The sequence below is a fragment of the Paramisgurnus dabryanus genome, chromosome 24, assembly GCF_030506205.2.
Source record: "Paramisgurnus dabryanus chromosome 24, PD_genome_1.1, whole genome shotgun sequence".
Classification (NCBI taxonomy): Eukaryota; Metazoa; Chordata; class Actinopteri; order Cypriniformes; family Cobitidae; genus Paramisgurnus; species Paramisgurnus dabryanus.
This window is the reverse complement of record NC_133360.1, coordinates 25,697,950-25,716,636: the sequence shown is the minus strand read 5'-3', so window position 1 is coordinate 25,716,636 and position 18,687 is coordinate 25,697,950. Positions and strand designations below refer to the sequence as shown.

Here is an 18,687-nt window from a genome sequence, read left to right as displayed (position 1 = left end):
GGGCTTAGAAACCTCTTGGGTTTCATCCAAAATATCTTGATTTCTGTTCCAAAGATGAACAAAGGTCTTAGAGGTGTGGAACAACATGAGGGTTGTAATTAATAATTTAATTTTCATTACTGAGTGAACTAACCCTATAACTCCACACTAAGCACTTAGACTGTACTTTTTCGGTTCCAGGTGGTGTGTTTTCCAGTTTCTATACCAGAATTTTATCTACATCGTTGCATCTTGTCATATTGGATGAAGTTTGTTTGTAATAACGGCAGAGTTTGGCCTGGGGTCACTTTGCAATGGGTGATGAGGTTTGTGTGTCTGATGTGGTGGAAGTTCATGCCATTGTCCATCCGTCAGTCCCTCAGAGTTTTGTTTGAAAAGTATATGCTTTAATTACTTTCTACTAACTGCAAAATGGTCGATTCGATGGCATGAACCTCAGGACCGTAGCAAATTAAAGCGCACCTATTTCATTGCTAAAAAAACAACGTTATTTTGTGTATTTGGTATAATACAATGTGTTTGCGTGGTTTATGGTTAAAAAACACTTTATAGCTTTACATCCTGAAACGCACTGATTTTGTACAAAACTCATTGATCTGAAAAGCACTATGTCCCTGATTGGCCAGCTATTCTGTAAGTTGTGATTGGCCTGAATACCTCTGATGTCAGCAGGAAACGTGACGCCCTCTACCATGTTTGAAAGATTTGGTTATAATGCAATGCTAACAGGAGTTAACTTACAGGCTGAGAGTCCGAAGTGGGAGGAATTATGATAATGACCATCGTGTCCACATCAACAGGCCCAGGATGTAAACTCTTGCCTACAAACCGTGTGTTTGTTGTAGTCCAAAATTCTGAATTTGCATTGCAGAAGACTCAAATAACAGTATAAGCCATTTTGGTATGCAATATGCGTTCTATTTAAATTAAAATAATAGTTGTTAAAACAGATGGACATTGGGGTGTGACCTGTTGTTCACAATATTGCATTGCATTACACTGTCCCAAGTTTCTGTTGGGTTTCAAGGGTTTATGTCCTGTTTAGCAAACTTTTAAAGAGCAAACTGAGGGCAATATTCTTGCATAAGACTGAGGTCTATGCAATCCCTCTTACTCGCAAGATGTGGCAATTTATTCAAGGCCTCGGTTTACCCAAAAAAAAAAAAAAACCTTGAAAGGATGTGGCGGTAAGTTGTGTTTGCTTAAGATCAGACACAACTGGGTCGTCTTATTGACTTTTATGGTGACAGACATCCCACGTTAATGATTTGGCCGCTGTACTTTACTGTAATACAATACCCAGCCAACAGGTTTCCAACATGTTATCACTTTGGAAAAACCTTGAACTTCTCATGTAAAGACATCATTGCTAGCCGACAGACCCTAAGGGGTTTTGGTGTTAAGCCACTTTTCCCATGCTTTCATTTATTGAAGCAACCATCATCAATCAAGCGCTGTCATGGTTTACCATGGTATCACAGCATTGGTATTTTGACAGCACGTCGCCCCCTCCTTGAGTAAAGCTGATATCATTGTCTGAAGGGTCTCCTACTGTTTTGTGTGCACTAAACCCTTTTGACTCCTTTTTATGAACGTAAAAGGCTTGGCTCAAAAATCAGATTTGCACTTCTTGAACTTTGTCTGTTTGGTGCCCAACAGCATATTTGAGTTTATAAAACGATTTCAGTTTTTGAAGATGTTTTTTTAGTGGGTATGTGGTCATGTGGCTTTATTTGCCTTGGTTTTCAAAGGCATGGTCACAAATACTGACATTGTTTTTCTGATGGTGTGTTTACTGTGAGATAGTGGATGTTTGTAGGTCTCTTGGATTATCAAAACGCTCCTATCAGAGTTTCCACTGAGGATGTTCAGCTCCAAAATCAGATATATAGGCCTCACAAATGTTTGTTTTGCTTTATTTTGTAAGTGTGTGCTTGAATGACACACGTGCTCTGTCCACAACAGGAAGTGCAATCCGTTTCCTCTTCCTTTTTTCGAATAAGCGGACAGGAAGTACTCTTTCTTTTTTGACAGATCGGATAGGGATGGTCCAGAAGCTGACACACAGACTTTGATGAAAGACAATGTTGTCTCTTTCTTCTCTTGAATTTGTCTTTTGTATGCGGGTCATCCCATGTGATCTCATGAGACATGATTATATTCAAGGATGCAGAGGAAACCGGTGACCTCGTGATGCTACGAGGTAGTTGGGTCTCCATGGTGACAGCTGTCACCGGATGGATCTGCTACGTGGCCTGTGTCACGCAAAACCAAAACACTCAAGTCATTCTTAATGCAACAAAGGGGCAATGCTTTTGCAGTTAGATGCTGTAGTGGTTGCTCAAAATGTTGGCATTAACATTTCAGTAGAGACCCCTTTACATTACGGACAGTCCAGATGGGTCACGCACTGCATCAAAGCATCAAAGAATTTGGTTAAGAGGAAAAACCCATGAAATTGACCCTCACGGGGGCTTCGCATTGTACGATAAGCATCGTTATCGTCTGTACCAACACATCTGTCTAAACAAAAGGCGGCCACACAGTGGGTAATGACTAAATGGCTAAATAAAATCGTAAAAAAATGTGTTCACTAAGAGAGAGATGCGTGCCGAACTAATATCAAAGGCAGCAATCTAGAAGATCTGGTTTAATCTTTTAGAATAATTGTTCACCCCAAAAATTTCATAATTTACTCTGCAGTTGGCATGCATCTTCTCTCTGTGTACTTCCTCTGTGCATGAATTGCATTATTGACACAGTTTAGGACGTTTATTATTAAATTATGCATAATGCAGGGTTTACACAAGATGCTGCGGCAAGCGCAAGTTATTTACGTTAAGTCCATGCATAGACGCGATTAGGCATCCCGCGACACGGTACACACGGTAAGCGCGGCGCAAATTGAGTGTTGCCGCGGAAAACGCGCAAGGTAAAAAATCTGAACTTTAGCCAATCAGGACCTTGCTGTAGTAGTGACTAGGGCTGAAACGATTCATCGAGTTACTCGATTTACTCGATTCAAAAAATTCCTCGAGGCAAAAATTCTGCCTCGAAGCCTCGTTAAATTCCTATGACGCGCACTACACGCGCCGAGATCTGATTCACACGGACCGTTGTTCAATGTTCAGGAAGCACATCATAGCGCGTGGTACATTTTGAATTTAGTTGGCGCGATGGCGGAGCGAATATGTCCATAAACGGCAGAGAGAGACTGTCTAAAGTTTGGGATCATTTCATTATCATTACATTCAGCATCTGAACCGAAAACATCCACTGCTGTTTCACCAAGCGTCGATGAAACAAGGTAACGTAGCTTCCGTTGATTTTAATCCCATACTGTATTTGTAGCGATGTCGTTATGCGGTTTGACTAGATATGATGTTTAGCTTTGATGTTTTTAAGTAGTAAACGTATTCACGTTCAATTGCAGGACAGTATAGATTAAAAAAGAACCCCTTCACACACACGCATGCAATACAGGTGTGTGTACCAAAAAACGGCACCACAGTGCAATCATATATGGGCAACTTGTAATCTGACATATTCTGTTCAATAATAATAATCTCTGTCTTATTGGAGTTTAGCATAAGGAAGTTATTCTCTCTCACGCAAGTCAGACCGATCGCGCAATGCATCACATATGCTTAAACTTTTACGCAACAATAATTTCAGCATGCATTCACTGTATACAGCGGGACGTGATGTTGTGATTTTTCGAACGGATTCTTAACCTAAAATGCACCGCAATGCAAGTGATGCAAACCAAATGCAGCGTTCTATTGAAAAGTAATGTATGTATTTCTGCAGTACCAAAATGCAATGAAGCAACTGAACGTCTGACTGGGGTGTCACTCTTCCTCACGCACAGAACGCGTGCACACACACAAACACAAGTGCACGTGCGCGCATACACACAGGTTGTTACCATAGCAAATAGGCTCATCCCAGAAATGATATATTATATGTTAAAAGCCTAATGGTAAATGCTGCAGGTGTAGAAATGTACATAAACCAGATATTTACTTTGATGTCAGGGCTAGATTACAGCATTAAACCAGTTGTGCAAATTAATAAATTAAAGTGTTTAATTGTTGGCACTGGCACTTATAAACACTAAATGGGTAAAAAATTGAAATAAATAGGCTTATTTCTTGGAGCCAAATACCTCTGTTTTTTTAGAAATAAAAGCCAAATGCTTGAACATTTTACAGCCAAGTCATTTTCGTTATGCATTATTTGTTTTGGTTGTTTAAAAACACACAAAAAAATGATCCGATTACTCGATTAATCGATCGATTCAGTGCTAGATTAATCGATTACAAAAAGAATCGATAGCTGCAGCCCTAGTAGTGACGTGATTACAGAAAGCGAGTGGAGTGGCAGAGTCTCGGCGTAGTCGCAGAAGCCCCTCCCATGACACGAATTTCCACGTGAATGTCTCAAATGTTTAAGCGTCCAACTACGCACGAATAGAAAATTTTTGCCGCCTCTACCGCGGCTGGTGGGAATGCACCATTACAGCTGTAAAAACTGCAATATCTGTGTACTTGCACGAGGCAAAGAGGCATGGGTCAAAACCATCATCAAATAATGTCTTATATATAATGTATATTTAAAATGACACATGAATTCTTTATTTGGCTTTTCCCGCTGTTTAAAAATATCATAAGTCTGCTTTTATGGAGCATTGCAAATGGTTTAAAAGTTGATTTTGATGTGCATAGTTTTTTTTACATAGGCTATTGGTGAGCTTTTATGTTTAGTTTTTTGTAAAAAAATTATTTAAATTGATTTTACGAAGCGATATACAGCGTCGCAATCGCATATCTAATTTTTCTTCAATATTGCCCAGCCCTATTGTATTTTCTCGATTTTTTTTGCTACTGTATAAAGTTGTTGCTATAAAGATGTTGCTATAAATTGTTTGCTATGAAAAAAGTATTTCTATCATTTATAGCAACTCGTCACTAGTCAAGAAATTTGACTTTAATTGTAAATTAAACTAATTAAAATTTAAACATTGCATCTTCCCTTCCTGGGTAAATAAATAAATAAATCAAATGTGGCACGAGTCAAGTTTTATTGAAAAATGCTTGCGTCCATTTCATTTACATTAATTTATGATATAACCTGTGCAATTAAACCTCCGAATAAACCAACAGCACTACATTGTATAATCCAATTAGGGCAGCATAACGATTAATCGCGACTAATCGTTTGCAAAATAAAAGTTTTTGTCTACCACATATAGGTGTGTGTACTGTGTATAATAATTATGTATAAATAAATATGCACACATGCAGGTATAATTATAAGATATTTAAGAAGTACTTTGTGTATATATATAATAGGGATGCTTAACGATTAATCGCGATTAATCGATAGCAGCATAAAAGTTTTTGTTTACATCATATATGTGTGTGTGAACTGTGTATAATAATTATGTATATATAAATATGCACACATGCATGTATAATTATAAGAAAAAAATATATTTATATATTAGGTATTTATATTTATATATAATATAAATTATAAATAAATATACAAATGTATATACACATGTAAACATTTCTTAAATATATACATGCATGTGTGTGCATTTATTCATACAAAGTTATTATATACAGTTCACACATATATATGTGGTAAACGAAAACATTTATTTTGCAAACGATTTATTGCAATTAATCGTTATGCAGCCCTAAAACCAATATGTTATGTTTAATTTAAATTCTAAGTTTGAGATTGTTATATGTCATGAATTTGCTTTTGGGGGGTCGCGAAGGGATGCACACATTTTGGGGGTTTGGCACACGGCAAAAAGTTTGAGAACCACTGGTCTATTTGAAGCTTGAAGAGCCGGTCAACATTTACTCCCGCTGTAAACAAACAACCCAAAACACTTTCTGAGAAAATCTGTGTTTTTGGTTCCTGATGAACAAATAAAGGCATCGGCATCAATTTTTGGTTATACCTTTAATAATGCCCAGCAGCATTCCAGATCTGCAACCGGCAGATAAAGCCACCATACACTGGGCATTGGCTGATGGATTTCAGGGTCACTTAACATCACTACTTACATAATTATGTCTAGCTGAAGTTGTGTTAGACACAGCTGGTGGCCCAGAAACATGACATGTGCTCTGCCACATACGTCTGCGTACTATAACAACTATCACAATTAGTAGGGATGCACCGATACCGATACTGGTATCGGGTATCGGCCTCGATACCACATTTTCTAAAGTACTCGTACTCGTTAAAAGTCCCCCGATACCAGGGATCGATACCACGGTCTGAGAAATGTCTATGTTTGAGCGGCGTGTAAGGGGTTAATGCCTCTTGTGTTGTCCAAAGAGGCAGAGTTTACAACAAACTGGAAAACTAGTCCCTTGTTTTTTTTGTAAAATTATATGACTAAAGCTGTTACCTGTAAATTTAAATCATGTTTTTTATTAAGTACTCGGTATCGGTATCGGCAAGTACTGAAATGCAAGTACTCGTACTCGTATTCCAAAAAAGTGGTATCGGTGCATCCCTAACAATTAGTGTCTGTTTAAATGCTTTAGGACCTCTAGAGCTGGATTTTCGGGTTTTATTGTGGATCGACAGAATCTCAGTTGACGAATGCGTCGCAGAGACGTTACGCAACACTGGATCATTAACGTGATTGATTCAATCAGACCTCTCCTGAAATTTAAACACTCTCTGCTGTGTTTCGTCTAGCTGAGAGTCAGTGGGTTTATGATAGGACTGACTCGGCTCTGCTTACTGTAGGATTGTACAAAATCGATGAAAATGTGGTAAATTGCGATATATGATATGCGATATGATGATGCTTTAACTGTATAAAATAATAGGCTATATTTTAAAAATTAAACAAATAACAAATGTTTCACATTCTTTTTGTCTCGCCAGTCTCTCTGTTATCTTCATCAACCAAAAACTTTGACCACCATAATTTTTTAAGTATTAAAATTATTCGGTTATTGTGAGCCGTTGCGATATTCATATTGTGGTATTTTTTTATAAGGGAAGCATTGCATTAACTGTATTTTACCAGCAGGTATTCTTAACGAAACCCATAACTGCATAAGTTTGGGTGGTACAGAGGCTTTACATTTGATACAGTCTGTCTATGGTGGTCATACTTGGCTTGAACCCAATGAAGTGATCAAAGAGCAGAGAGAAAGTCTTGTTTGAATTTTCTAGCAAAGTATACTTCTTGGTATCACGGACGGGTGAACTTTCAGTAAACCATCTCAATATGTGATGGCTTTGCTTCACCAGAACAGATGCTGACTGGGAATCCCTTGGGAATTTGTGCCAAATGCATAACTGGGAATCTCTTGAATAAATGATAAACTACCGCAGGACTATTGAGACAACTTCTGAACATGTGAATGCAATCCAGGAAATGTTTAGTAGAGTACACCTCTTGTATGACATGATGGCTTTGGACATAATTGAGCTTAATTATGGGTTTTGTTGTAATTATGTTAAATGGGAATGGAGTGACATTGTCCGGTGTAGTGCAAATATGTTTGTTTGCATTAAGTTGTATTAAAGGTGCCAAAGGATGCATTAAAATAATGTAAAATTGTTCTCTGATATCTACATAGAAGGTTTGTGGCTTTATTAAGTGCAAAAAGTGTATTTTTATATGTCCATTTACAACCCTAGGATTCGCCCTTAGAATGAAATGGTCTATTATTACCTTATTTGAAAGGTCAAGAATAATAATGTTGAGCTCTGCTCTGATTGGCTGTTTCTCAGAGCAGCTCCTTCAGTAGCTTGTGATGTGCGTGTTTGTGTGTAGATACAGAGTGGTAAATTTGTGTTTTTAAAGTCAATAGTAGAACTACAGCGTAAACGCTAGCATATAGCATTAACTAGCAAGTAGAAAGTTTTTAGCATTGTAACATCATTGTAATTAATTTAACATGTAATTTAATGTGGGGACGTACATCACGACACCAAGTATTTTTTTATATAGCCCTGTCTTAAGATTACGTTTTATTTTTGCATTTTAAACTATGTGAGTGCCGGGTGTGGATTTTTTTGCATCACATTTGGATCTACTTCAAATTTTTGGTAATTTGTTCCCCTTCTGGAGCACCCATATTATGATTGTGAGTAGGCATGGGCCGGTATGAGATTTTGGCGGTATGATAACCTTAAGCAAAAATACCACGGTTTCACGGTGTTGCAGTATTGCCTTTGCTTAAATTGTGTTATTTTTAAAGGTCTGCATAACCAAATAACAATTTTTCAACTGGACACAATACATTTTATTTTTAAGCAACAAACTAAGGCCTTCACGTAAAAAAATAAGGCCTTAAATTATAACATTCTTTCAAAAAAGTATAAAAAATTATAGAATTAAAATGTATTAATATTAATAATATTAAAAGTAAACATCAAATCAATTACATGACTTAATTATTTAACTTAATTTTGTGTAAACACAGCTTATACCTTGAAAATGGTGTCACATAAAATGTTTGTGTTTTTGAAACCGTGACTCTTTAAAACCTCGGTATAGACGGTTTCATTGGACGCACGTGCGCTGATGCAAGACACGCCTGGATCCGAACTTTACTTCCGGTTTCATTTTTTTTTAATGCTCTGACTAGTTGCTAAACTGATCTCTTGAACAAATGCCTATATATATATATATATATATATATATATATATATATATATATATATATATATATATATAACCTACATTTAAAGAACTTTGTTGTTATTTATTCTTAGCGGAATTTACCGGAAGTTACGTGCGGACCACGACAGCCGCTTGTTTTTGTTGTTACTGCTGAAACTGTCTATACCTTGAAACCGATAACCGGCCCATGCCTAATTGTGAGTACCAGATGCGCACTTGTGTAATATATGTTTCTTTATCTTGTTATAAGTACTAGTTGTATAGTCCAAGAGAGAATGGTATGATAATTTTTTTATTTTAATTCAGGAAATAGTACAATAAATGTTTATCGTACCAAGAAATGGTATAATAATTAAAGGTCGATTGTTAGTGGATTTTACCGATACCGATATCCAAGTAATCGGTCCCTACTTGCCGATTAATCGACCAATAGTTTTTAAAATAGATACTGGATACTTAAAGTGAAATGTATTACAAAAGTAATAAATAAATACTACTGAATCATGAAAATGTGCTTAATGAAATAAATGTATAAATATAATATATTAATTATATTAATAAGTATTAAACTGAAATACTCCCACTGGTAAAATTTAAGTTACATAAATGTCTATTACATGTGTAGTCTTAATTTATTATTAATTTATTTTCTTATGTTTTAGCATTTAATGATCATGTAATCAAAATAACAAAAAAGATGTATTGCAGTGATGATAAAAAAGAACTGAAATCAGATTTTGATTTATCGGATATGTTAACATAGCCGACAGCTGCATATAGTTCACTTTTTTACGTTATTAACAAAAATTGATAAGTAACGAGCTGGAAATAAACGAATGCAAATCGATGGTAATAATCATGACATTAAACATTTGGGTTGGATTTATCTGTGTGTATTTTTGTGTCACTGTTTGAGATACTACTAATATTAGCTTCCTATCAGTCTTGACGACAAACTTAAGTCCCTGCTATTGTTTCTCTGCGAATGCAGCATTTATTCAGCAAATTAATAACTTTATAATGATATGAAGCAACAAATGCACTCTAAAAAACTATCAGCATTAATTTTTGCAGATATACGATTATTCCACCAATGAAGTATCGGTGCCGATTAATCGACAAAACCGATTAATCAGTCTACCTCTAATAATGATGGAACATAGTTTTTATGTTAAATATAAACTTAATACTTTTGAAAGATTTTTCACTAAGTTAATCCAAATTTTGTTTCAAGGTTTTTAGAAAATAAAAGATCTTTAACCAACCACTTGACTCTTCTAGCAACAGCCCATTTTGAAAATATCATGTTACTCTCTGTAATGTCGGATTACGGAAATAAAGTGAGTTTAATGTTGACGGTGTCCATGTGACATTGTCTGCGTCGCGAGCACTCGTTTATCATCACATGGGTGGTGAAATCTGCCAGATTCAAAAATAATTATTACTGTACATCAACTTGTGCTTTGTTTGCTTGTGTTTGCTGATGGTGCTTGACAAACAGGATTTAATGGTCTATTGCTGACACAATGAAACACCAGAAACAAACCCTAGCTTTTAACATGCCGCCCGTATGCGTAAAAAGCAGATATCTGATGGTGGCGAGTCAGAGTCCCATGGAAATTAAAAGACCAAAAGTGACGTAAAGCTCAGCGTTTAGTGTACACAGCCAAAGAGCCCACATATACAAACACTCAGCTAAAATGAGCGCTTCAATACAAGGTCATTTTATCTCGCAGATGGGCTGAATGAAAGGATGAGATTTTTTAAACAAACAGCATGTGGTGTATGTATGGTTGTTTCCTAACCCCATAAATAATTGCTGTATATTTATATGAAGTTTTAATAAAATGCAGGTCTGTTTCCATGAAAAGATGGGCACAAACTTTACTCACAATTTGTTCTTGACATATCTTTGGTCCTTTGAATGCGACCTTTGCGCACGGTTGATCAATCAGGCTCATTTCGCTCAATATCTTTTGTTTTAATTATGCAAATGAGGGCAACATATGCAGATTGGACGTGTAACTCAAATTACTGCAAAATAAAACACACCTCATATAACCAAGTATATGGATGTACATATTGGTAATTATAAAGTCTATGAATTTAACTTGTCATCTAAAGAGCACCTATTGTCCGATTCACAATTTTACATTTCCTTTGGTGTGTAAGTGTGTATTAGTACATGTTTACGATATTCAAAAGATAAAACCCCAAAGTAAACGATGATGCGAGTTATCGTCTCCAACGTAAATCTCTTTTCTTGGACTACAACAAACATACAGATTGTAGTCAACAGTTTACTTCCTGGGATTGGTGATGTGTAGACAAGACCGACATTATCATAATTCCTCACAGCCTGTAAGTTAACTCCTTTTAGCATTGCATTGTCCGCGAATCTTTCAAACATGGTAAGGAGCGTCACATTTCCTGATGACGTCAGAGGTATTCAGACCAATCAGGGACGCAGCGCTTTTCAGATCGGTGAGTTTTGTACAAAATCAGTGCGTTTGAGAAAGGCAGGATATCTGGAGCTACAAAAATGTACGATATGTTTGTAAAATAATGAACCATAAACCACGCGAACACATTGTATTATACCAAATACACAAAATAACGTTGTATTTCAGCAATGAAATGGGTGCTCTTTAACTGCTGCTGTTTTGTTTGCTTTCAGCTGTTTGGCGGCGTTTAGCAGCAGATGAGTGAATATGATGATCTTTGTGTTTGTGTTTTAGGCGTCACTGCAGTTAACAGGCGGCACTGTCTCCGGCTCTCAGCAGGTAAGGCTATAAAAAGCACATTCCCACTGCGAATCCATAAACTGCCGACTCACAACACATTCCACACAGTACACAGAGAGAGTCAAGCCCTCCAGTTACAACTTGGATTGTAAGGTTTTTGGACGCTATATCTTTTTTTGCTGAATCTGCTAAATACCTAAATGTAAAATTAAAATGTGTCAATTCCAATTTTATTCATTTTATTGCAAATTACAGTAATGCAACTTATTTACTAACTTTTTTTTGGGAATAGTGCCAACTTTTAGCCATTGAGTGTGTGTATCTGCAGTCTCCCATCGTGCTCTTTAGAAGCCATTGAGTTGAGCATTAGTGATGGTACATTGAAATATCTGGTCCAAGATAAAGTGATATTGATGTTTCTGTGTGTATGCTTGCTGCATTAAGGTATTACTGGTTGTTTTTTCTGGAAAAATAAGCAGTGGACAGCCGGTCAAGCATATTTTGGGCCTTTTATGCATAAATGACATGGATGTAGACACGTTAAACTAGCGAGACGGTTTATAGCACTGGAGCAGGAAACGCTGATGGCTATGACCACCACAAACTGGAAACCATCAGTTTATAGCCTTAGTGCTGTGTTTCCATCCCACTTACGTTTTCTTTGAGCTTTTGTGATGAATTTAACATCACTGGTGGAGGTTCTCCTGCTCGTCCTTCTGAAAAGGAGAGAGAGAGAGAGAGAGAGAGTTAAAGAGTAACTAAACCCCAAACCAACTTTTTTTAGTTAATGATCTGTAAGAATGATGCTTTATTAGTGCTGTTCATTGATTTTAGTAAGTTTTTTGACATTTGGATATAAAGTGTTTCAATACTACAATATATGGTGTAAAAACGTCTGAGTGCTGCCCTCTTGAGGTTGAACGGTGGCTACTGCAGTTGAATTTTCCTATTGGATGTTGGGTCCAAGAAATGACTCGTGACGTAAGCAGGTTCAAGCTCACCACGCCCTTGTTACGATCTCACCACACACTTAGTTCGTCCCCTCTATCTCCGTTGGGATCTGCCCACTTTTCTTGCATTTTTCAAATATTGCAGTGGGTGGAGTCAGGCTCTGACCAGGGGTTTAGTTACGCTTTAAAGGTCACCTATTATGTGCATTTTTACAAGATGTAAAATAAGTCTCAGGTATGCCTAGAATGTGTCTGTGACGTTTCAGCTCAAAATACCCCACAGATAATTTATTATAGCATGTCTAAAATGCCCCTTTTTGTTCGGAGAAAAACGTGCGGTTATAATGTCTGTACCTTTAAATGCAAATGAGCTACAGCTCCTTACTCCCTTACCAACTGACATGGAGCGTTTTCGGTTAAAAATAGATCGGATTCCTGTGAATACAGTCTGAGACAATATTAAATATAGTCTCATTAGCGCAACAACATGCTAACAAATGCATTTAAAAAAAGCTTTTGGGAAAATTAACCAGTGAGTCAGTGGCCATGGGCGGGGCTTTATGAGTGTGACATCACATTAACAAGAGTTAATGTTTCGATGTAGGACTGCAATCACGAGAAAGCTTGGAAATTCAAATCTACGTTTGTTGAAAATCGGCGTTGCTATTTACATCTATTCGCCTGCCTGGGGTGCTGCATTTTATATTCTGCTTTTTCGAACGCTGGCGTCGATGTAGGGCTGCAGTTTCAACAAAGTTGATCACAGCGTCGATTGTTTGGACTCAACGTTTGGACTCAACGTGACTGGATTTTTCCGCAGTTGTTTTGCCATGGTTGCATTACAGGTAATATGGTTACTTTGTCTTCTAGAGTTAAAGACTTGTCATACAAACGAAAATGGACTAAATACACAAAAGTTGCAAATTGTTGCTTCACATGAAAAGTTACCGTCAAAATGTACATCGCATACACATACTCCTACACGGGAGTTTCACAAACTGTTTCAGTATGGACACAAAGTTGATTTCTCTTTAGTTTATTTGTTTTTGATCAAAGACAAATTTTGTTGTTTTAATGTGAAGTCGTTCGACTCATTGAAATGTTTGTCTGAAAACGAAATATCAAAACATGTGTGGCAACGTCGTCTTATTCTATTGATGTTACTTATGGCAGGAAATGTTCAATCTAATCCGGGACCCGAACTTGAATGTTTGTATGTTCCTTCTGATTTTTCATGTCGTCCTGGATTGAAGATTGTTCATTTGAATGTCCGTAGTCTGATGCCTAAAATTGATTATATTAGAGTATGGGCGATGTCTACAAAGGCAGATATTATTGCTATATCAGAAACGTGGTTAAAGAAGACACTCTCAGATAATGATATCGCCATTGATGGTTACAATATATTTCGTGTAGATAGGAAGAGCAAAGGAGGGGGTGTTGTTATATATGTTAATTGTAAACTAAATGCCATTTTGATAGAATCTATGACTGTTCCTAAGTGTTTTGAATTACTGGCTATTGATTTAATGTTGGGAAATACCAGGTTAACTGTTGCCTGTTGTTATAGACCCCCTTCAGCTAACAAGGAAGCTCTATCCATACTTTCAACTGTACTTGCAAATATTATATATCAGAAAGAGATTATTTTGGTTGGTGATTTAAATTGGAACTGGTTGACAGATGTATCAAAGGATTTTAAAGATTATTGTGATTCTGTAAATTTAACTCAAGTAATACATGCTCCAACTCGTCCAAATGTAAAGGACTTAACAAAGTCAACATTAATAGATTTGATTTTAACTAATAACCCAGATAAATGCACACAAATAGGTATTTTCCCAAATGACATAAGTGATCATTGTGCTGTTGGCATGATTAGAAATTGTAAACTTAAAAAGGCAGTTCCACAAATTGTAGTGAAAAGGCATTTTAAATTGTTTGATCAACAAGCTTTTATCCATGATATTTTTCATTTTGATTGGAAAAAGGTTTGTTTAATTCCTGATGTTGAATTGGCATGGTCCTATTTTAAAGATTCATTTATGGGTATTTTAAATAAACATGCACCTTTAAGAAAGTTTAAAGTAAAGGGGAGAAATAATCCCTGGTTTTCTGATGAATTAACTACTCTATTACATGAACGGGACTTAGCATGGGCAAAGGCAAGGAAATCTGGGCTAGAAATTGATTGGGTTTCTTTTAGATATTTAAGAAACAAATGTACTACACAAATACGTAAAGTTAAATCACAGTTTTATCTTGATGAGACAACAAGAAATTTAAAAAATCCAGCTAAATTTTGGAAAACTATAAATTCATTAAAAACGGTACAAAACTCTTCATTTTCAGCACTTCCAAAAATTGTAAATGTCAATAACGTACAAATCACAGATAAAACAGATATAGTTGATCTTTTTAATAATCACTTTGCCACTGCTGGTTTCCTATTTAAATCAGAGCCAGAATCGCTTTCATCTCCAGGGTTTTTTCACCCCAATGTTGGGGGTTCGAACCTTTTTACTTTTGAACCTATTTTAAGGGATAAGGTTTTATTTGCTTTACAAAATATAGATTGTAAAAAGTCAGCTGGTCCTGATGGGATTGCCCCTTTCCTTTTGAAACTTGTAGCTCATATTATTGTTGATCCAATAACTTATATTTTTAACTTATCTTTAGATCAAAACAGTATACCTCGATCTTGGAAGACAGCGCATGTAATCCCACTTTTTAAAAAAGGGGATCCAACTAATATGGACAATTATCGTCCTATCTCAAAACTTTCCATATTGGCCAAAATTTTTGAGTCATTGGTTAGTGATCAATTAAAGAACTTTTTAACAGTAAATAATGTTCTCATTTCTTCTCAATCAGGTTTCAGGAAAGGGCATAGTACCATCACAGCGGCCATAAAGGTAGTTGATGATATTATTAGTGCTATTGATTGTAAAGAATCTTGTGCAGCCTTATTCATTGATCTCTCAAAAGCTTTTGACACGGTTAATCATACCATCTTGTTAAAATGTTTGTCTAAAATTGGAATGTCTGATAATGTTGTTAAATGGTTTAATAATTATTTGAATAGTAGATATCAATATGTCTCTTGCGAAGGTATTATGTCTGGGGAGGCAAAACTAAGTGTTGGAGTACCTCAAGGTTCCATATTAGGACCTTTGTTGTTTACAATCTACATAAATGGTATTTGTACAAATATAAATGCAGCTGTACATCTCTATGCGGATGATACTATAATATACAGTATTGCTAAAACTCCATATGAGGCATTAAAGAAATTGCAGGTTGCTTTTATAACTCTACAAAATAATTTACTTAAATTAAAATTGGTACTTAATTCCAAAAAGACAAAATTTATGTTATTTACTCACTCCAGCAATGTACAGGATTTGCCACCTATTATTACGCAAGATGGTCAGAAAATTGAAAGAGTGTCATTTTATAATTACTTGGGTTTTTTATTGGATGATAAGCTTACATTTAAACCCCATGTAGATAATTTGGTAAAACGATTGAGAGTTAAATTAGGTTTTTATTATAGGAATAAGGCTTGTTTTACTTTGAAAGTAAGAAAGGAACTCATTGCCTCTACCTTTTTATCTGTTATAGACTATGGGGATATTTTGTATATGCATGCAGCAAAGTCTGTTTTAAGTTCACTGGACTCTATTTATCATTCTGCTTTACGTTTTGTTACTAAAGCAGATTATTTTACACATCATTGTAAGCTGTATAGTTTATCAGGTTGGCCTCCGCTTTCAATTCGTAGACAACATCATTGGTTTATTTTTATTTATAAGGGAATAATTGGACTGTTGCCTTCTTATTTATCAGTCTTTTCTTTAGTAGAAAACAACAGATATAATCTTAGATCAAAAAGCAGTATTCTTTTTAATATACCTGTTGTTAAAAGTGAATTTGGCAAAAACGCTTTCCGTTATAATGCTCCCTCAACCTGGAATGCTTTGCAGAAACAAATGAAACTAGGCACTATTATATCACTTATGGATTTTAAATCATATATCTGTGAAACCTTCAGCTATATTTGTGAATGTATATAGACTGTTGTTTTTGTCTGTCTTGATTATTATGTTATTTTAAATTTTGTTGTATTGATTTTTGTTTTGTTAGATGTTGTGTTATGTTCTACTGGGATGTTATTAGATTTTAAGTGCTGCCTTTCTTGGCCAGGGATCATTTGAAAAAGAGACTATAAGTCTCAATATGATTTCTCCTGGTTAAATAAAGTTTGCAAAAACAGCATGTCTAATGAGACCGCATTTGTTTAACGGGGATTAAAAAAGTAGTTGGTGGATTTGTGTGTTCACACACTGCCAACACACATTTATGTCCAAATGTGGATTTTGCATAATATATGCCCTATTATCAGGACATTGGACGAATAGGAATGCAGACATTAATTACTTATTTGCATATCTGTCTAATGCTCTCTCAAGATCTCTTAGTAATTCACCAAACAAACTGCAGTCTGCAAATACCATGTTTATTGTCGGTGCAAGCAAGAACTCATATTTAGTTTAATTTTGGATTGTTCATCGTTTTGTTTTATGGTTTTTAGTGATGAGGGCACGACACGACCTTTTCATGTTGACACCTGACTTTTTTGGCTTGATTTTACCAAGTGAATTTCCACCAAACGTAGAGGGTAATATTGATGCCATATGCCAGTTTAAGATTGGATAACACTCTGTGCCAGAACAAAGTGATTTCTGACATTGAGCCTAAAGCTGCCAGATGAGAAACCCTGTAGATTTATGATTTGGGTTTCCTGGTGCCTTTTAATATAAAAGTAGACGTTGTTGACATAATGGTGAAAGCTATTTTTGTATATTAAGTTTCTCTTTTAAAATTGCATGGATATCTCGGGTAACATCAAGTTTTGTTTTGGCAAGTTTCGGGATCACTTGTTCTTTTCTAAGCAGATCCGGAGAGCTTCTTTGTCTTTTGAACGGTCATTCTCCCCAGAGCAACAGTGCTCTTGTTACAGTGATGTTGCAAGTCAGGGCTATCCGAGGACATGGCAAGGGAATGCTGGGAAATTCTACAAGTAGAGTCTACTTTTTATTGAGAGACTTGTCAGCACTCATTTGCAAGTCTTAAAGTGCATAGTATTTATAACTACACTGCAAAAATATCTTTCTTATTTACTGCAAAAAATGATTTTCAAGAAAAAAATTCTTAGTTTTTTTGTCTTGTTTTCAGTAAAAATATCTAAAAATTCTTAAATTAAGATGCTTTTTCTTGATGAGCAAAATGACCTAAGAAAATAAGTTTAGTTTTTAGACCAAAAATATAAAATTTAAGTGATTTTGTGGCATAAAACAAGCAAAAATATCTGCCAATGGGGTAAGCAAAAAATTCTAGAAAAATTTGCTTACCACATTGGCAGATTTTTGTGTGTGTTTTATGCACAAAATCACTTAAATTCGATATTTTTGGTCTAAAAACTAGACTTATTTTCTTGGGTCGTTTTGCTCATCAAGAAAAAGCATCTTAATTTAAGAATTTTTTGATATTTTTACTGAAAACAAGACAAAAATACTAAGAAAATGTGTGCACGGTCAAGTACGAGCAAAGTAAGAGAGAGATTGACAGAGGAAAAATCGCTCAACAAAGTGGTCTATCGAAAAGCTTATTGTTAATAAACGTTTTATTTCTGGTTTAATATAAGCGTGTTTGTCATTGTAGGACTTTACTGGTTTTATGAAGTTTTTATTACATACTGCTGCCGATCTTCCTCTTTCTATGATATGAGATGAAGAGCTAAAGTCTCTCGTTCAGATACCCAGGATCGCCGCGCCATGTCTTTTTTATCAGCTGCATGGTGTTCAGGAATTCTAGATTTTAAATGAAAAATGAAACATGTGGTTCTGCTGTATGTTTTCGCATCTTTCTCTGACACTTTAAAATGCTTTCATGTGTTCTGCATTTGCGCGTCTCTCATTCTGCACTAGGGACTATTTGATAGCGTCATCAAAGACCTTATTTTTCGGTAAAATTGTTTCGGCCTTTCATTTGTTCGGCCGAATAATTTCGGTTGCCAAACATTCGGTGCAACCCTACATTATAATAATTTTAATTTTTAGACGAAAGAAAAACAAAAATTTAAGTGAATATGTGCTTAACTCTTTCCCTGCCATTGACGAGATATCTCGTCAATCAAGAGAAAACGCTTCCCTGCCAATGACGAGAGTTTCCGTCTTTCCGCAATACCGCTATTTTAATACCGCAACTTTTTAAAACCGGAAGTATGCCGGAAGAACAGCTGCTGCATGTTCGT

General features: G+C 35.8%; 1 protein-coding gene across 1 annotated transcript in view; it reads left to right on the top strand.

The window, feature by feature from the left end:
* Positions 1-18,687, top strand: part of add3a (adducin 3 (gamma) a) — a 111,563-nt gene that overhangs the window by 10,189 nt on the left and 82,687 nt on the right. The window contains exon 2 of the mRNA XM_065259639.1: positions 11,416-11,460. The gene's annotated coding sequence lies outside the window, so the exon portion shown is untranslated. The remainder of the gene's footprint in view (positions 1-11,415; positions 11,461-18,687) is intronic.